General features: G+C 40.1%; 1 pseudogene; it reads left to right on the top strand.

The window, feature by feature from the left end:
• Window positions 1–2,541: 2,541 nt before the first annotated feature.
• On the top strand, window positions 2,542–3,341 carry LOC123793100 (large ribosomal subunit protein eL8 pseudogene; annotated as a pseudogene).
• Window positions 3,342–21,413: the final 18,072 nt, after the last annotated feature.

Raw genomic sequence — 21,413 nt, 5'->3', positions numbered from 1 at the left:
CCGGCAAGACCAGAGGCAGGTTTAAACTTTCGAACTGACACTCTTTATTTTTTCATCTCCGTCTCCTGTTTTTTCCTCCTGCCAAACAGGCCTTTTCCCTGGTTGCCTTTCTGCCCTCCGGAAGACGCCGAGGGGCAGGCCATGGGCGGGGCATCGGTTCTGGTGCTTGTGCGTGGACAGGGGGGTGGATTTAAGGTTTCTAGTGTCTGCCGATCTTCCTCCGCCTCTTCCTCATTATTCGGACTATTGGAAAGGGGGTGAGATGTCTACAATTTTTGTTCATCTTAATGTCTTTGGTCCATCAGTTGGGTCCCTTCCTGTGATGCATCTTTATTTCAGTTTTTTTTAAAGACCCTACTTATTTATTTGATAAAGAGAGAGAGAGTGCGCACAAGTAGGGGAAGCAGCAGCAGAGGGAGAGGGAGAAGCAGGCTCCCCACTGAGCAGGAGCCTGATGTGGGACTCGATCCCCGGACCCCAGGATCATGACCTGATCGGAAGGCAGACGCTTAACCCACTGAGCCACCCAGGCGCCCCCGTGATAAATCTTTGTTACGGAGTAACATAAAGATCTGGACGTAGAGAATTTTATCCCAGATCATGTGAACTTGAAAAACATTTGGGTTAATTTCTATCTTTTTGAGTTTTAGAATGCCCAATTTTATCATGCACTGCCTTTCATCAAGTAAATAGAGCTCATCCCAAATTAGTTTTAGCAACACATCCGGAGGTAGGTCAAACAGCTCACCTCCATAACGCACGGACACATGGGTACCGGTAAGATAAAACTTAGCCTTTGTTTCACTGTATTTGTGCAGAGGACATTCAAGGCCCAATTTCCAACTAGCCCCCTTTTATTAAAACAAAACTAATTATAAGACCACATTATAACTTATTTTCCATTTATTTTCCATTTCCAACGGCGGGCTTCGTGCGAAGACGCAAGCTGCCGCAGCAGGCAAAGCACCGGAAGCCGGGGGCGCCTCTGTGAAGGTTGGTTTCCCGCCGGAAGCTGGCGGCTTCACCGACTGAACCAAATAGTTTCCTAGTTTCTGGTTTCCTAGTCTTATAGCCGGGTTTCTCTTCTTGTGCACACCAGGAAACTAATACACACGTGTCAAAAGAGCCTGATTTGGGCCACCTGAGACGCAGGTCATCCCGACATTTTTCCATTTAAATAAGCACTTGCGAGTCTAAGCTCCCTATGTATTGTACATGGAGCCTGCTGGAGTATTCCATGAGTGGTTGTTGGTTTTCTGGGGGTGGTTCCAGCTTTTAAGCACAGTTGCCCAATCCTTTCAGGTTCAGCTTTATTTTTAGAATAAGGCTTGAATAAGATCTAAGGATATTAAGTGTGGTGGGTCCACTGGGTGCTGCTTGTGATGGTCACTTCCAGATGGTCGGATACACCCCTCATGTGTCTCGGTTTCTCTCAGTGAGGTCTAAGACCATCCGGGGGCTCAGAGCACTGGATGATCAATCCTCATGGGTGCATCCCCAGACGAACCAATCATTAATTACCTTATGAGATGGAAAATTCCCATGGGACCACTACTCTTCTCCAGGAATATCCTCAGACCCCTCTGCTAGGCTTTCAGTCACCAGGAAGCACCGTTTGGCTGGAAGGAACCATTTTCCCTGCTCTTTGGAGCTGAGTGATTCAGTCTCTCGTATTTCTGGCTAAAAAACTTACTCAAGTCTTATATTTATAACATCAGTATAATGACCAATTAAAACAACCAACCCACCAACTCCAGCCCCCCTAGGTCACTCCCACCTTCAGAACCTTACTGGTAACACTCAGCAGCTCGAATAAAAGTCAGGACCATCAACTCAAACTGAGGAGGTCCAGGTAGCAGGAGAACTCACCTGGTATGCCCGTGAGGTGCTGAGACATTGGACGGGCACGAAGGGCCTCTGCTGGTACCGAGCACCGAGTTCCAGAGGACCACGGAGTGATTTCGGGAGACCTGCTCTGATATCCCGCCTACTACACCAGGAAATGCTGACAGAAAATGAGTTTTATTTGAGCCCAAATTAGGACAGCTACCTGGGGTACAAAATTTTCACAAAGAAGAGAGCGCTTTAATCTTTAATCTTGCACAACTGCAGTGGAAAACTAAGAAGGAAGTAAGTTATGATTTATAAAGTTACTAATTTAAATTCTTAACACGTGAAAACACACAAAAGCACATAAAACTGAATTCAAGAATCTATTGGATACATAACCAGGACCACAATTTATAGCCAAAACGCAGAAAATAGGAAGTATGAGAACAGCGATCTTATTTTAGGATTATAAAAGTATTAAAGAAGAAAATAATGGAAATGGTACTAAAAATAGAGGGGTGGAGGGGAAAAAGGCAAGTACTCTGGAGTGTTTGGACATGTGCTTACAGGTAACCTGAAATTCAGAGGTCACAACCCAAAGTTCAGAGGTCACAATCCAAAGTTCAGAGGTCAAGGAACAGCATTTTGATGACTTTCAGCCTTTCACCGATGTTGAAAAGAAGTAGAATCCACCCTCCTCCAACCTTCCAGATGCCAAAAGGAAAGAAGGCGAAGGGGAAGAAGGTGTGCTGGGCCCTGCTATTATGAAGAGATAGGAGGCCAAGGAGGTGTTCCATCCCCTGTCTAAGAAAAGGCCTAAGAATTTTGACACTGGACAAGACCTCCAGCCTGAAAGGGATCTCGCTCTCTGCTTTGTTAAATGGCCCCACTACATCCGACTGCAGCGGCAAAGGGCAATTCTCTATAAGCATCTGAAAGTGCCTCCCGCCATTAACCAGTTCACTCAGGCCTTGTACCACCGAACAGCTGCTCACCAGCTTCAGCTCACCCATAAATACAGACCAGAGACAAGGCAAGAGAAGGACAGACTGTGGGCAAGGGCAGAGAAGAAAGCTGCTGTCTAAGGGGATGTCCCCACTAAGAGGGCTGCCTGTCCTTCAAGCAGGGGTTACCGCTGTCCCCACCTTAGTGGAAACCAAGAAGGCTCAGCTGGTAGTGACTGCACATGCTGTGGATCCCACCGAGCTGGTTGTCTTCCTGCCTGCCCTGTGTCGTAAGATGGGGGGGCCCTACCGCATTATCAAGGGGAAGGCAGGCTGGGGCGCCTGGTCCACAGGAAGACCTGCACCACTCTCACACTCACACAGGTTAACTTGGAAGACAAAGGAGCTCTGGCTAGGCAAGTGGGGGCTAGCAGGACCACTGACAATGACAGATATGAGGAGATCCGTCCTCCCTGGGGAGGCAACATTGTAGGTCCAAAGTCGGTGACTCGCACTGCCAAGCTGGAAAAGGCAAGGGCTAAAGAACTGGCCACCAAACTGGGCTAAGTGCACGCCGTTGGGTTTTCTGTACATAAAAGTAATAAAAACTGTCTTTCCACTAGCGTCAAAAAACCAGTAGAATCTGATGAATTACGACTGAATCACATGAAAACTAATTGTGAGAACAATGGCTCTAAGTGTTTTCAAATTTGAGATAAAAATCACCTCCCAATTCCATTAAGTTATGGGAAGAAGGTAGGCAGGCAAGAGATGGGAAACAGGGGAGGGAGAAAGGAAAGAGACAGAGAGAAAAAGAGAGAAAAGGGGGGAGGGAGGAAATGAGGAAGATGAAGAGAAGGACGTGGAAAGAAGGGAGGGAAAGAGGAAGGGAAGGAGTGAGGAAGGAAGGAATGAGGAAGGAAGGAAGGAAGGAAGGAAAGGAAGGAAGGGCGCCTGTCAGCACCTCGCTTTTATCAGATGCCTTACCACACGGCATTCTTTAGTTTTCTCTTAATTCCCTGGGCACTCTTCCACCCAGGTCTTTTTTCCCCTTTCTCCATCTGACAGTTTCTCAGAATTAGTACCACCAGACTCATTAAAGACTCTGAGTCTTTTATCCAAATCAAAGAGTTATTGGTATGATAAACCAACCACACTGATGACTAAAATCTTAAGAAGTCGGTTATAAATTTTAAAAAACATGCAGGGCACAGTTAGAAGAGTGTTTTTGACTTGTTTTAAGCTGTTGTTCCTCCATCAGCAGAGTAAGCCCACCTCCTGTACTAAATATGCATATGGCTTAAGTAACATTTAAAGAGTCCAAGAGTTCCATAAATTCCTCTCCTGCTTCTTAAGTTTGAGCTATTACGTTAAATGGAAGGTGAGGAAAGGGACTAAGTAGGTCCGTGAAGAGAACCCATCCTTTCACCCTGCGTTAACAGAGAGGCCACCTTGGTGCTCACATTTCACCTGAATGCAGCCGCCTTCTCGGAAAGTTGTCAGTTATTTTTACTACTCATAGAACCAACTGACTTGTCTAGGGAAACTACTTGGCTTGTGTGGCAGTCTCACTTTTGTGCTTATTAACTCAATCATTCGATAGAGATCTAAAATCCGTGGGCCAGGGGACAAGCATGTACAACTTGTTACCCACAGGCATTTGTAGAATCGAAAAATCTTTTTTTCTGTCATTGATTTCTACTCTTACGTGTTCTTTTTTTTTTTTTTAAAGATTTTATTTATTTATTCAACAGAGATAGAGACAGCCAGCGAGAGAGGGAACACAAGCAGGGGGAGTGGGAGAGGAAGAAGCAGGCTCATAGCAGAGGAGCCTGATGTGGGGCTCGATCCCATAACGCCAGGATCACGCCCTGAGCCGAAGGCAGACGCTTAACCGTTGTGCCACCCAGGCGCCCCGCTACTCTTACGTGTTCTATCAGATTGCCTACAAGACATAGAAATTCCCTATCATTATTATTCCCTGTCAGTATTATGCCATATATTTTATTGTCTACATCAGGATGCTTATGAAGGACAGAAAGCTTTTAAAAATTTACACCAGTTCAACAGTACAAACCAGAAGGTAGACGTCATCCTATGAAGAGACGTGGACTAGATGTCATCCTAGTCAGAGAAGCAGTTGGGGTAGAATCGATGGTTTTAGAACACTTATTTAAGGGTAACTTTAAAATTATTCATTATTAAAGAAAATGAGGGGAAAAACTATCTGTTCGAATGAGTAGACAGTCAAAAAGGGAAAATGGAGGAGGACTTAAAAAGAAAAAGAGTAGAAAAGAAACAAGATATATTAGAACCAAGAGGAAGTATATATAAATATTTATGAAGTCCATCTACTATAAGATACAGAATCAGAAAAAAAGCACATTAGGATAGGATAATATAGGAAAAAAATATACAAATTAAATTAAAAACCACGAAAGTTAAGAAGAAAAACTTCAAAAGTTAGGAAGAAATCTTACCTATCAAACCAGTTTATTGCTCAGAGAGATAGAAAATGTCTTCTGTAAAAAACTCTGTATATTGTTCATGTGACTGCTTAAGGCTGCCACGCATGGTTGTTCAAGTTGTGCACTACACAAAGGTCTTACATCTAAATGAGTGCTGTTTACGTCATAGATATTGTGGTAGCCAGCCTCTAAGATGGCCTCCAATAAGCCTAGCCTGCTGATACTGTGTTCATGTCTAGTCTCCTCTACACTGAGTGGGGCTGACTATAAAGAGAACATGGTGAAAAGGATGGTGTGTGACTTCAGAGAATAGGTCTGACAAAACATTGAGCATCCACCTTCTTCCTCAAATCCCTTGCTTTGGAAGAAGCTAGATGTCAGGATCTTAGGATGCTCAAACCTAAGCAGAGGGCTCCTGAGTGAGGAACAGTAGCCTCCTGCCAACAGCATGGGAGGGAGTCATGCTGGAAGCAGATATTCCAGCTTCAGTGAAGACTTCGGGTCCCTGTAGCCCTGGCTGACATCATGACTGCAAACCCAGGAGAGACCTCCAGCCAGAACGAGCCACCCAAGACGCTTTCAAGTTCCTGGTCCACGGAAACTGTGTGAGAGGATCAGTGTGCATTGTTGTCCAAAGTCACTACGTTTTCAGGTAATTTGTCAGGCGGCAGTAGATAACTAATACAGATATCTTCATTGCTTGGGATGAGTTGTGTAATTATAGTGATAGTTGTCTAACAGACAGCACTGATGTATCTTATTCTAACAAAATCCGTGTATTATAATTTTCCAGCAGATGAAATTAGGGATCAATTTCTAACTTGACTGATATTTTGTGTTCCACTTTACAAAAAAGGTAAGAATTTGATCACTGAAAAATCTTATTGATTTAATATCTAAAATAATATGGGTTTATAATAAAAAGCTGTCTTTCTGTCTGATGTCATGATTATTAAATATCTTGGAAATTTAAAAAAGAGAGAAAGAAATCTATTGGTACACTGGCTAAATTTGACAGTTTATGTAGCAGTTCAGATATTCTTCTGTTTGTTTACTGTACCAAATGCTATTGGTGAGTCCCAATATAAATCAACAAATATTTTCATTATATGACAAATCATCATTAATGAATAAAAAAACATTTATAATAAAAATCATGTATATATAATAAAAATATTTTAATAATATGTATTATACAGTTATATATATGTAGATAATATATTTGTATAAATATATATGATATGGTGTAATTCTTTATTAATGTAAACATACATAGATATAAAATTATAAAATATGTACTATATGCTCTATGTAGTATGTATATTGTTCTTTCTAATAATACAATATATTACATAAAAGTATTATATATCATATAGGTATAATGTATTTATGTATAAACAAACACATCTCATAAACAATTTGTATTTTTAAAAATACATTTACAATATATATGTCACAAATAAATATTTGTATTTATAAATATATGGCATAAATACATACTACATTGCATAAATTTTATAATATACTTATTTATGATGATAAAATATTTTTATAAATAAATGTATTGGAGTGCTTGGGTGGCTCAGTCAGTTGAGCAGCCACTTGGTTTCAGCTCAGATCGTGATTTCAGGGTCATGGGATCAAGCCCTGCAAGGGGCTCAGTGCTCAGCAAGGAGTCTGCTTGAGATTCTCTCCCTCTCCCTTTGCCCCTCCCCCACTCATGTGCACGCTGTCTCTCTCTCAACTAAATAAATAAATCTTTTTTTAGAAAACTAAAAAAGTGTATTACACAGCTATATTACTATAAATAATTTACTATAAAGATATAAAGGAAAGATTGGTAAGTAATTGTAAAAATTGTGGGTTTTTTTGTTTTTATGAACTTCAATACAAAAATTAATTGCTATTTAAATTTCACTGGTATATTGTTTATATATTAAAACGCTATACATTCTAAGTTAAAATATTAAGCTATGATATTACATTTCCAAATGTCAGAATTTTTAAAAATATACATACATATCAGAGAAGGAAGAACATAAATCCACTAGAAAAGACATTGAAGGGGGTGCCTGAATGGCTCAGCCGTTAAGCATCTGCCTTCCGCTCGGCTCATGATCCCAGGGTCCTGGGATCAAGCTCCGCATCCATCGGGCTCCCTGCTCAGCGGGAAGCCTGCTTCTCCCTCTCACACTCCCCCTGCTTGTGTTCCCTCTCTCGCTGTCTCTCTCTTTCAAATAAGTAAATAAAACCTTTAAAAAGAAAAAAGAAAAGAAAAGACACTGAAAGACAATTAGACGATTACTGTATTTCATCAATTCTAAGAGATACATTTAGTCATGTGTTCATGTTCCTGGGCTCAGTCCCGCATGCCCCCACTTCAGATGCCAGTTGCAAGTCCCAGGTTGTCACTAGTAGTTCGGACCAACGGGCTGGAAATCTAGGCGTTGGGGGTTCCCACAACCTTCTCCTTAGGGTTGATGATTTGCTAAATGGCTCCCAGAGCTCAGGGAAACACATTTACTGGTTTATTATAAATGACGTAATCAAGGATACAGATGAACAGCCCGATGACGGTGTATGTAAGCTGAGGTCTGGAAGGGTCCCCAGCACAGGCACTTTGTCTGCAGAGAGCTGGGGTGCACCACCCCCTGGCATGCGTATGTGTCCACCAACCTGGAGGCTCTCCAAACCCCGTAGTTTAGGGATTTTTATGGTGTCTTCAATTATTCACTGTCTCCAGACTCTCTCCCGTCCCATGGATGGGGCTGGGGTGGAGAGACCCACGCTTCTAATCAGGGCTTGGTGTTTCTCGGTGACCAGCCCCCACCCCAAAGCTCTCCAGGAGCCTGCCAAGAATCGCCTCATCAGAACAAAAGACACCCCTATCGTGCAGGAAATTCTGGGGGACTTAGGAGCTCTGTGTCAGGAACTGGGGTCAAAGACCAGATATTAGAACAAAAGATGCTCCTAGAGCCCCTATGTCTCCAGAAATTACAAGCATTTTTGAAGGAGCTCTGTGTCAGGAACCAGGGCCAGAGACCAAATTTATATTTCTTATTATTCACAGAGATTCTTAAATCTTTCTAGGTAATGGTCAAGTAATTTGAATGTTAAACACTGGTACATTCTTTTTTCTTTTTTTCCCCACTCTAAAATTAGTTTTTTTTTTTAATGATTTTTTATTATATTATGTTAGTCACCATACAATACATCCCCGGTACATTCTTGTTGAAAATTATACACCTCAAGGGAAAAATTTTAACTTTTCAAAAGACAGTTCAGACTGGGATTTTTCAGAAATTTATTGCAGATAAATTTTTCCTAATGGTGGTCGTGGGGAACCAAGCAGGGGAAAAACTGATCCTTAATACGTTATCTTAGAGGATTGCGTATTTTGTCTGGATTGCAACCTCTGGGAGTAGGGGCAGGGGGGAGGCAACTGAAGAATAAGACTAGGCATGGGGACACCTGGGTGGCTCAGTCGGTCAAGCCTCTGCCTTCAGCTGGGTAATGACCTCGGGGTCCCGGGATCAAGCCCCCAGTAGCGGCTTCCTGCTCAGAGGGAGTCTGTTTCCCCTTCCCCTTTGCCCCCCCCAACTCTTGCTCACACGCACCCTCTCTTTCAAACAAATAAATAAGATTAAAAAAAAAAGAATAGACATAAATGTTGTTAGATTTTATATTATATTCTTAGTAAACATGAAGTGAAATAAACATTATAAAGTATTCAAAAAGCTAGATATAAATCTAACTTTGCCGTCAAACAGGTTGTACTGGTATGATCGTGTCAAGTGCATAACACAGACGATGTAGTTTTTGGCCAGGCCGTGTTTAATATTCACAGGATCATCCAACAGATGTTGGAGTAAGATAATGAGAATCTTTTTCATATCACACAAACTACAGCAAAAATTAATAACACTACAGTATATATTTATGCGGAACACCAACACTGACACGAATACAATACAATATCTAGAGGGTGAAATACAAAAATAAATTATAGGAACTGTGATTCACAAAATCACTTTGAACAAAGTAAGACGTCCTGTGACCCAACTATTTTTCAGTTGATGCCGTGAATGTAAATCATGTGAAATCGTTTAAAATTATTGTTAGATTCATAGATTTCAAAGTGCCAATATTTCTATCTTGAATAATTTTGAGGAATTTGTCCAGTAGAAGACTTAACTAAAGAAAGATTATACACATTTTTAATAGCCTACTTAAACAAATTTCAGTCTTGTTAAAAATCAGTTGGGAGTTCAGGGCTATGACAATGCCACACATCTGAGGCAAATGTAACACACTGTAAAACGTACCCTCGAGACACAGGCTAGCGCATTATGGTCCTTGCTCTATTTACTCTTTAAACTTGGTAATGAACGAAGCAACAGAAGAATGTCTTTTACACACTGAATTTTTTTTTTTATATCATCCACTAGTTTTACAATTACTTTTTTGGTTTCAACAACACATTGAAATGTACCAAAAACACATGTACTAAAGACAAATTTGAAACTATTGTCAGTACACTATGGGAAAATTGAAATGACACCATCAGGCCATTAAAAACTCAACTATAGCTAATATGCAATCCCTTTCTAGAATTTATTGATGTCATTGATGAAGATGTAGATTCCATAACTTGAGCTATAGGCATAAATTGAAAATCTCCACTTTAAATTTGTTTTCTTAGGAGGAACTTGACATAATATTTTAAGTAAAAATAATAGTAGAGTCAAAATGATATATGACTAGGCTCAATGTAAATAATGTCCTTGAAAACATCAAAGGAATTCATAAATTCTACAAAGATTTCCAAGCTGAGCACAAGCCCCACGGGGCTTTCAATCCTACAACCATGAGATCACGACCTGAGCTGAAATGAAGAGTCCGTGCTCAACTAATTGTGCCACCCAGGCCCCCCAACAAATTATTGTTTTTAAAACTGATTATTACTTCATAGTTATTTTGAGTTCCTGGTTGTTAAAATTAATTTTCTTTTTTTTAAATTTTCATTTATTTATTATTTGAGAGAGAGAGAGAACGCCAGCAGTGAGTGGCGGGGAGGAACACAGTGGGAGGGAGAAGGAAGGTGAAAGAATCTCAAACAGACTCCATGCTGGGCACCGAGCCCTATGCGGGGCTTGATCCCACGACCCTGAGATCATGACCTGAGCCACTCAGGCACCCCATATAATTAATTTTAAAAACACTGCAAATTTCATGATGACTCTGGGTTCCCAGTTATTTTATTTTATTATTTTTTTTTCATTTTTTCAAAAATAATATTTATTTTGTTATATTAGTCACCATACAGTACATCCCCGGTTCTTGATGCAATGTTCCATGATTCATTACTTGCATATAATTACAATTTTAAATGTTCTTTAATTTCATGTTGAAATTTGATATCTAAATTTATTCAGAAGATTTTATATTGACCTTACAGGTGACTCTTCTGTAATTGTTACTACTGAGAAGTAAATAATATACCAACTTAAGTTTTACCTGTAGGTTCCAATAGCAGCTCTTACACCTAAACGTAAGGGGTGAGGGAAACCATGGTGAGTTGGGCTTTATTCTGAGGGCGGTAGGGGACCCCTGAGGGACAGTAAGCAAGGAGTGATGTGATCAGATTGGAGATAAGAAAGATCCATTTTGCAGTGGTGAGGGGGTTCAGGTGAGAAAAGATGCAGCAGGAAACTAGGGCAGTAGCGGAAGAAGAGAATGGATTTGAGAAAGAAATATTTAGTATCTGAGCAGAGAAGAAGGACTGAAGGTTATAGAAAGTATTAATAAAGTTTCTTCACAATTAAAATATATCACAAAATGTGCATTGATAAGTAGGAATGTGCTGGTAATATATTTCTTTTCCTGAGTATATTCCCTGTCACCACCACCTCCTTGGCCATGTCTCCTTGGGCTGCCAGCTGCCTCTCCAACTTTTCTCTACCCTCTTTTTTTTTTTAAGATTTTATTTATTTATTTGGCAGAGAGACAGCCAGCGAGAGAGGGAACACAAGCAGGGGGAGTGGGAGAGGAAGAAGCAGGCTCCCAGCGGAGAGGCCTGATGTGGGGCTCGATCCCAGAATGCTGGGATCACGCCCTGAGCCGAAGGCAGATGCCTAACGACTGCACCACCCAGGTGCTCCTCTCTACCTTCTTTCTGCTCCAGTTACAAAAGCAGGGAGATAGAGCAGACCCCTTCCACTGTGGCCTTTGAGCCGTCATTTCAGCTCGGAAGCCTTCCATCTTTGCAACTATAAAAGGAAAACAATTGAATGTTTGTAGCAGCATTAATCATAACTGCCAAAGAGTGGGAACAACCCACACGTCCATCGGTTGACAAATGAATAATGAAGATGTGGTGCATCCCTGCAATGGAATATTGTTCAGCTGTAAAAAAGAATGCAGTTGTGATACATGTGACTACACAGATGAACCTTGTACGCATTAAGCTAAGTGAAAACAGGAAGTCACATAAAAACCTACACAGCATATTGTTTGTTTCCATTTATGGTAAATATCCAGAAAAGGGAAATCAATAGAGACAAGAGTAGACTAGTGGTTGCCTAGGGCTGGATTGTAGGTTTGGGGAAATGGGTATGGAGTTTCTCTTTGGGGTGAAGAAAATATTCTAGAATTATCTACATTATGATGATGCTTGCAAAACTCTGAATATACTAAAAGCCACTGAGTTGTACACTTTAAATGGACAAATCGTATAGTATGTGAATTATACCTCAGTACGAATTACTCCTGTTCTAATCAAACAAAATATGGATGGGAGATTACTTTGGAGACCAAAATACTTTGGTGCTAAATACATATGAAATCACTAAAGCAAGCATGGGAAGGCTTAACGTTCTTTGAAGCCTTAAAGAAAAGGTCTAAACTATCATATGATTTCTCTCATCTATGGAACATAAGAACTAGAATGATCAGTAGGGGAAGAAAGGGATAAAGAAAGGGGGGGTAATCAGAAGGGGGAATGAAACATGAGAGACTATGGACTATGAGAAACAAACTGAGGGCTACAGAGGGGAGGGGAGTGGGGGAATGGGATAGGCCGGTGATGGGTAGTAAGGAGGGCACGTATTACATGGTGCACTGGGTGTTATACACAACTAATGAATCATCGAGCCTTACATCGGAAACAGGGGATGTACTGTATGGTGACTAACATAATATAATAAAAAATCATTATTAAAAAAAAATAAAGAAAAGGTCTAATATTTTGAAGCTGGCCATAACTGAGTAAATGATGGTGTCATGATACACCATAGGACTTCAAGAACTTTTACAACTGTAAAAGATTTCGGATCAGTCCACTTTGTCAGGACACGACTTGCAGATTCAGTTTTATACACAAGAGGGCACTGTCCACCAAATGACAAACTTGTTCAAAGCTGCTGGAAAGTGAGCAAATACAATCTCAGGGAAAAAACAAAGTATCGTAAAAAAACAACTGATATTTATAAGTCCCATTAATATATACATGAATTTGCTTATGAGTGCACAATATCTAGAAAGTCAAATAACATGGACATGGATGGGAGGGTACTTTGGGGCGGTTGTTTTCATTTTTATTACTTACGTATATTTGACATACAATGCTATGTTAGTTTCAGGTACACAGCATAGTGATTGGACAATTCCACGCAACTCACCACAGTAAGTGTAGTCACCATCTGTCACCATTCAACGTCATTACAGTATTATTGACTATGTCTCTAGGCTGTACTTTTCATCTTCTAACATTATCTGTTTTTTGTTCATATTTTTTTTTTTTTAGATTTCACACATACAGTGAAATCATATGATATTTGTCTTTCTCTGTCTGACTTATTTCACTTACTTCATAATACCCTCTAGGTCCATCCATGTTGCCACAAATGGCAAGATCTCATTCTTCTTTTCACGGCTGAGTAATATTCCATTGTATTTATACCACATCTTTTTCTATTCATCTATTGATGGACGCTCACGCTGCTTCCATATCTTGGCTACTGTAAATGCTGCATTGAATGCAGGGGTGCATATATCTTTTCAAGTTAGTGGGTTTTGCTCTCTTTGGGTAAATATCCAGTAGTGGAATTAGGGGATCATATGGTAGTTCTATTTTTTAATTTTTTGAGGAACCTCCATATTGTTTTCCACAGCGACTGAACCAGTTTGCATTCCCACCAACAGTGCACAAGGGTTTCCTTTTCTCCTCATGAGAGGGATACTTTTTGTGGAATAATATTTTATGCTTTTTATGTTCTGAACTACCTGATTGTGTTGTTTATATGAAATGTTATATAGAAAAAAACTTTATAAGGAAAATTATTTTGTGCTTATTTAGACTAATACATGAATGTGATAAAAAGATGTGGAGAATATATGCAAAATACAGAGATTCTTTTAAAATGATTTAATAAATGATTGCCAATTTATACTAATAGCCTTTTAAAAAACATCCTCCTAATGAACTCAAGAATCTTCCCATGCGTTATTTATTATTACCATTCTGTTATCTTTCTTTCCCCTTCCTTCTTTCCGTACTTCTTTTTTTTCCTCTTTCTTTCCTTTCATATATAGGAAAGATCTTTAATTAATTATTTTTCAATTTTCTCCTACCAAACTCTCCAATAGAAAGTTTGAAAAAATATTACAGTAAGTACTCACCATTTGGACAATAATTTTGATATAATCCAATCTACCAATTTTTTTGGTTATTCTTTTTTGTCTTCTTTAAGAAGTGTCTTCAAATCATGATAAAATCATCCTACATGAACTTCGTTATTGTTTTGCCTCTCACAATGTCTAGCGTTGACCGGGAATTGACGTTTGTTTATGATGCGAGTCACAAGTCAACGTTCTTTTGTTTATATGGATATCCAATTTGTCCACCACAAGTTATTGAGAGTAACATTATTTTTCCACCTTTTGCAGAGTACCTCGTCATAAATTAAGTATCCACTTTTTGTGTCCTTCTGTTTTTGTGCTCTCTCGAGTTTTGTTGATATATTTTTATTTCCTCGTACCAATATTACACTGTATTAATTGCTATGTCTTTATAATGACTCTCAGGTTTTGTGTTCTTTCACATTGTTTTTTTCAAGAATGTTTGGCTACTCTTAGTCTTTTACACTTCCATAAATATTTAAGAATCAGTTTCTCAGTTTCATTAAAAAACAAGCAAGCAAAAAAATCTCCTGGGATTTTGAATGAGAATGCTTTGAATTTAAAGATTAAATTTTGGGGAAAACTGACGTCTTTACAGTACTGATTACTCAATTACCGAATAACCCCTGCACACAGCATACTCCTGCATTTGCTTTTATTTATTCTTAACAATGTTTTACAGTAGAGATTTTGTACATTCTATTTTAAATACCTTTGTATTATTTTGTATGCTACCATAATCTTCATCTTTTACAGTTTCATATTTAAATTGTTTGTTGTAGGTATTACAAAAATAATATTAATTTTTACATATTGACCTTGCCTCCAGCAGTCTTCAATCTAGATTTCTTTTGGATTTTCTACATGCACAATCATATCATCTCTGAACAATGGCAGTTTTATTCATTATGTCCAAATCTTATGCTTTTCACTGGCTGGGTCCCTTCTGTACAATAATGAACAGACATGGTAACAGTGAACATACTACTCTTGTTTAAGGCTCAAAGAGAAAGTTGTCAATATTTCACCATTAAATAAGTGTGAGGTTTGCTGATAGATTTTTTTTTAAGATTTTATTTATTTATTTATTTATTTATTTATTTATTTATTTATTTAACAGAGAGAGACAGCCAGCGAGAGAGGGAACACAAGCAGGGGGAGTGGGAGAGGGAGAAGCAGGCTCCCAGCGGAGGAGCCTGACGTGGGGCTCGATCCCATAACGCCAAGATCACGCCCTGAGCCGAAGGCAGACACTTAGTGACTGAGCCACCCAGGCGCCCCTGCTGATGGATTTTTAAAAACAGATATTCTTTTCTTTATAACACATTTTCCTTTTACTTCATGTTGCTAAGAATTTTGTTTTTAAAATCATGCATAGGGACGCCTGGGTGGCTCAGTCGTGAAGCGTCTGGTGTATTGCCTTGCCCTCTTGAACTTGTGTAAGACTGGCATTATTTCTTAACTGTTTGGTAAAATTCATTTATTTTATGAGCCCAGATTCTCTTTGTCAAAAAGTGTTCAACAGCAAATTCATTTTAGTTGATACAGAACTATTCAAATTTTCTTTTCTTTTTTTCAGTTCAGTAATTTTTTCTAGCAATTTTTTCATTTTATACAATTTCCAAATTTATTGGCCCAAGGTTGTCCATCTTTTCAATCTTTTTAATGTCTGTAATATCTGCAGTGATATCCTGCTCTTTTAATCCTGTGAGTTACATGCAAACATAGGGTTTACCCTATTTAGTTTTATAGACTTAATTTTTACACAGCAATCCATCTTGAAAAGCCATTAACGACATCAATATTCTTTTATTGCAACACTTTGAACTTTTTCATGCCATGGAACCTATTTTTCAAATAAAATCTTATTTTTATCTTTCAATGTAGAAACAGAAAAAGTGGAGGTACCCTGATTAAAGCAAAGTGATGGGGGGGCTGGACCTCCCAAATACTTGGTCTCCCTTTTGAGGTCTTCCACACTAAGAATTATTTTCTATATTATAAAAGGTTACATACATATCTGTGTATGTGCAATTTTACCCACCCTCCATTGCTGGATGTTACCCCTTAAAGAAGAATTTTTGTGCACACATTTAAAAAAAATTTTGTTTTGTTTTGTTTTAGTGGTTTAAAACAATGAGCATTTATTTAGCTAACAATTTTACAGATCATAATTTTTTTTTGTTATGTTCTATTAGCCAACATATGGTACATCATTAGTTTTTGATGTAGTGTTCAATGATTCATTAGTTGCGTATAACACCACCTTCCTGGGCAGGCGGATCATGGCTCCAGGTCCTCACCGAGCTTGTGGGGCTCTCGGGTGACAAGAGGGTGAGAGCAGCGGCAGCTATCTCCCCCTGCCAAGTGGTGGGCAAGACAGCGTGGGAGATGGGAGGAGGCTCCAGACCCCGCTGGTGAGCCCTGGGGATGGCAGGTGACTAGAGGGCCAGAGGGGAGCAAGATCCCCCCTCCCCCCCCCCGCACTGTCCTCTCCATGCTCCACTCTATGCTCCCACTCGCCCTGTGCACATTTTAGATATGCTTTAGGGTTAATTCCTTGAAATGAAATTGCCAGGCAAAAGGTTAAGTAGAGTTTTAAGACTTTAAGATTGTATTGATGAAGTGTTGTTTAAAAACGTTGTACCAGCTTCTGATCCTAGTGGTGGTATATGGTAGTGTTCTATTCTCCACACCCATATCAACACTGGATATTATCATTGAGTATTTGAAAATACTGGAAGGAATATTATGCAGTCTTTAAAGATGACAATTCAGATCCTTCACACCTGCGAAAATATTTATGACAGCAGTCAGTGTAAAAAACCCCCGAATCCAGCTGCGCATTCAGGCAAAGATAGTGAAGTAACATAGTTTGTGGGCATTTTTCCTGTTTCTCCCCCCACATTTGCCTTAATCACACAGTTTTACAATAGGAGGGTAAGGAAAAAATCCGGAACACAAGAGGGTTGCTCCTGTGTCACTTTTCAACAGACTTAAGTCACTCTAATAATTTTAAACAAAAAGGAATTCAAAATAGAGAATTAAGAGTTTACAATTATTGGGGCGCCTGGGTGGCACAGCGGTTAAGCGTCTGCCTTCGGCTCAGGGCGTGATCCCAGCGTTATGGGATCGAGCCCCACATCAGGCTCCTCTGCTATGGGCCTGCCTCTTCCTCTCCCGCTCCCCCTGCTTGTGTTCCCTCTCTCGCTGGCTGTCTCTATCTCTGTCAAATAAATAAAAAAAAAATCTTAAAAAAAAAAAATCTTAAAAAAAAAAAAGTTTACAATTGTTGTCATATGTGAAGGGTCTTTAGGGATGATTCTCAGAACAATGCCACAGAACCACCAGACCTGGGAACCATCGGGAATCGGGGTTCAGGAAAGCATTGCGCCCACTTTGGAGTCCGGGATCACATAGCCAGAGTGCCATGAAGGTGTGAATAGCCCACCTTAGCTGTGAAGCAAAGATCAGGAACTCATTGCTTATTTACTAAATGCAAGCTGCTAGATTTAACAATATTGAGGCCCCACCAAGTTCTGGCTGCCTCTCCACTGACTGAGTTTCTGAGTTTAAGTGAATGTGACTAGCAGGGAGGTCGGGAAAGGGGAAAACTCTAGCTGCAAGGAAGTCTGGGAAATGCACTTTGATCCTTACAGCTCCTGAAGTACGAGATGGCACTGGAAAAAGAGGTTGGATCAGCTGTTGAGCGAGCCAGTCTTCTACAGACGCTTTATTTCCTTGATGCTATGACACAGTAATGATTATGAATATTGTTAAGGATTTTCTCTACCCTGCCTGGTCATGCCCTCTCCCCTTCTCGGCCTTGCCATGTGCCATGGGAGGCTGACCCCTATTTTCACCTCCTCGATTATTTCTGACTGCTAGTCAGTTTTACCCAACGGCAAGTCATGGAGTCATGTAAGGAGGAGCCTGCCTCCCTCCCTTCCCGTCTGCTTTCGGGAGTGGTTGTGTTCTCCTGCCTAAGATGAAAGCACCTGCAGGTGCATAGCTTTTGCTGGGCATCAGTGCCCTCCACTAGCCTTCTTAATTCTAGAAATATTAATGGCTTCTTACTGTTTCTAAGCGTTTTTAACCACCCCTCGTTGGTTCCCTTATCCTCATCCACAGATAAGGAGTAGTTCTTTCACTTGACTCTTCAATTACTTCTTTGAATTGTGCCGTCTTTTCCTGCCAGGAATGGGACTGATATAATGATGGAGAAGACACAGTTTTTATTCCAAGGTGCTTTCAGGCAGGTAGATGAGATAAATACAGCCATCTGTTATGCGATGAATTCTGTCCCCCCCCCCGGCCTCCAAATTAATGGAAATCCTAACCTGGGGTACCTTGGAATATAACTGCTTTTGGGGATAGGGCCTTTAAAGAGGTATTTAAGGTTGATTGAGGTCTTAACGGTGATCCTATGCTCTATTAAGCATAAGCTCTAATCCAGTGTCACTAGTGTCATAAGAAGAGAAAGATACAGGGCTTGCATGAACAGAGGAAAGATAGAAGACATAGAAGATGGCCATCTATGAGCCAAGGATAGAGGCCTCAGAAGAAAGCAAACCTGCCAACACCTTGATAATTGGACTTGCAGCCTGCAGACTTGTGAGAAAGTAAGTTTATTTTTTTTAAAACATTTTTTGTAAAGGTTTTATTTATTTATTTGTCAGAGAGAGAGAGAGAGAGAGCAAGCCCAAGCAGGGGGAGTGGCAGGCAGAGCTGGCAGAGGGAGAAGCAGGCTCCTCGCTGAGCAGGGACAGGGAGCCCGATGCAGGACCCGGGATCTGGGATCATGACCTGAGCCGAAGGCAGACTCTTGTCCAACTGAGCCACCCAGGCATCCCAGAAAGTAAGTTTCTGGTTTTAAGCCCCCCAGTCTATGATGGCACTTTGTGATGGCAGCCCTCGCAAACTAATACACCATCATAAAAGCCAAATAAGAAAAACCTGTTAAGAGTTACCAGTTGTGTTACTCTCAGAGGAAGGAGCCATTACCTTTGGGTAGGAGAGCTGAGGGAAATACTCATTGAGTTGTCTCACCTGGAACTTGAAAGTTGGAGAAAAGAGCAGTACCTACCTCACAGTAATATGGGGATAAGAACAAATATAAAACACAGTATCTCAATAACTATTGAATAGCCTTGGATTTTATGAGAACACACAGCTAAACTCACAGATCTGGGTTTAGAATGATTCCCTGACTACTTGTGACCTACTCTTTCAATGCTTAGGCTTCTTCTGGTGTTTTTAAGATCCTTCATTCCCAATGCACTTGAGTTCCACTTGCTTCTGAAGACCTTCCATCCTTGGCCTCATCTCTTAACACCCAACTCTGCCTTTGTGATGGCTGGCCTCTAAGATGCTTCCAGCGATCCTTATTTCCTGGTATTCATGTCCTTGTAAGACTTCTTCCACAATGAATCAGGGCTGGACTGACTGTACGACCCGTAGAGTACCACAGAGATGACTGTGTGGCTTCCAAGCCGAGCTCATAAAAGACCCTGGAGCCTCTGCTCGGTGTTGGGGATCACCAGCTTTGGGGGAAGGCAGCCCCCATGCCCCGAGGATACTCACGCGGCCTTGTGAAGCCCACACGGAGGACACGGGCCTCCTCCCAGTTCGCCAGTCACATGCGTGAGCTACGTTGGAAGCAGATCCCTCAGCCCCAAGAGGACTTACAGACTCAGCTGATTTGACTGTCGTTTTATCCAAGACTCAGCCAGAACTGTCCAGCTAAGACAATCCTCAATTTCTGACCATGGAAACTGAGAATAAATGACTTTTTTTTTTAATGCCTATGAGCCATGACATTTTGGTTTGTTACAGCATTAGGTAACTAGTACAATATTTATAACCTTCAACTTGATACACAGCTCTCCATATTTAGCCTCCTCTGACATTTTTACACCCCTCTTCTCATAAAACGATAGCAAACTAATAATAAACTGTTCATATTGTTGTCTCTTCAGACGCCCTTTCTCCTTCTTGCCAATCCTACAAAACCCAGCTCAATCTCCATCTCTTTGAAGCTTTTCTTGACTATGATACTAAGTCTTCTTCCGTAGCTCATCATTGGAACCTCAGAAGTAATTTACTGTCCCATATACTTTGACACATTTGTAAAGATAAAGATGATGTAAATTTGTTTCCCGCAGCACCTAGCATAATGCCACACATGTAGGAGCTAATAATTTAATTTTTAATAGGCCACCATCCAGTAGAATTATTGCTTTGTCTTAGGATTGGAGTAAGCAACTTCTGGTCTCATTGTTTTTATGGTTTTTTACAGAACTATTAAAAAGTAGTTTTAGAAGCATATAGGACATGTGTCTCACACACAAAAGGGAAATTTAAAGCAGGGATAATTAAATAAACGTGTTAAGGTCATAACATGTGACAACAGTCAAGACCACAGCCTGAGAGTAGCAAATGAAATTCTGTTAATAAGATACTGTGCCTCACCCAGCAAGAATCTAATAATCTTTGTTTCTTTTAGCCTACTGTCTCCCCCTCATGCCAATTTAATGGTTCCTGAAAGACAAAAGTAGCATAAGCCACTAGCATAAGTAGAAACATGTTTCGCTGTCAGCAAATGGCTTCAGAAATTCATCAACACTTTAATTTTAGAAGAGAAAATAATTTTGGAGTAGAGACTGCCAATATATTTCAAGTTAAGCCTCAAAATCATTGCTTGGTATATGTGTAACAGGCACTCAGATCAATGAATTAATACTGGTATCAGTCATGGTTTACCAAACAGACCAACGTAATCAACCGACAGCCTACCTATTCATCCACCCCTCCTTCCATTGATCTATGGGAGAGATTTGTTTTAAGGAATTGGCTCACACCATTGTGGGCACTGGCAAGTTTGAAATTTGTAGGACAGGCTGGCCAGCTGGAAATCCAGGCAGGATTTCTATGCTATAGTCTTGAGGCAGAAACCCTTCTGTGGGAAACCTCAGCTTTTGCTCTTGTAACTTTCAACTGATTGGATAAGGCCTATCCACATTATGGAGGGTGATACGTTTGAACCACATTTACAAAATACCTTCACAGCAACATCTAGACTAGCGTTTGAACAAACACATGGGCACCAACAGCTCAGCCAAGCTGGATACAACCATCGCAATACTGTATTTGAAAAAGTGGGCTTTTTTTTTTTGGGTATTTGACTTGTTTTCTTTTCTGTACACTGTATTTCCTCACACTGAGTATTCCAAATGTTCTGGACATCGCACAGAACACAAAATCAAAGATACATTATGCTAGGAGTTAATCACCAACATAATCACTGTAATAGTAATAAAATCCTGTTCTAAGGAAGTACGGAAACACATCTGAGAAACTTAGTTTTCTATACATGTTCACTTCTTTTATTACAAAAGTATTTTTTAATATTAAAAAAGGAAATAAGGGAGGAATGTTACCCATCACAAGTTAATAAAATGCCTCCCATCACTGACTCAGCTTTTAAATATGC

The sequence above is a fragment of the Ursus americanus genome, chromosome 13 (genome assembly GCF_024610735.1).
Source record: "Ursus americanus isolate L20-20 chromosome 13, mUrsAme1.1.p, whole genome shotgun sequence".
Lineage (NCBI taxonomy): Eukaryota > Metazoa > Chordata > Mammalia > Carnivora > Ursidae > Ursus > Ursus americanus.
The sequence above is the reverse complement of the archived record's forward strand: the minus strand, read 5'-3'. Positions and strand labels throughout refer to the sequence as shown.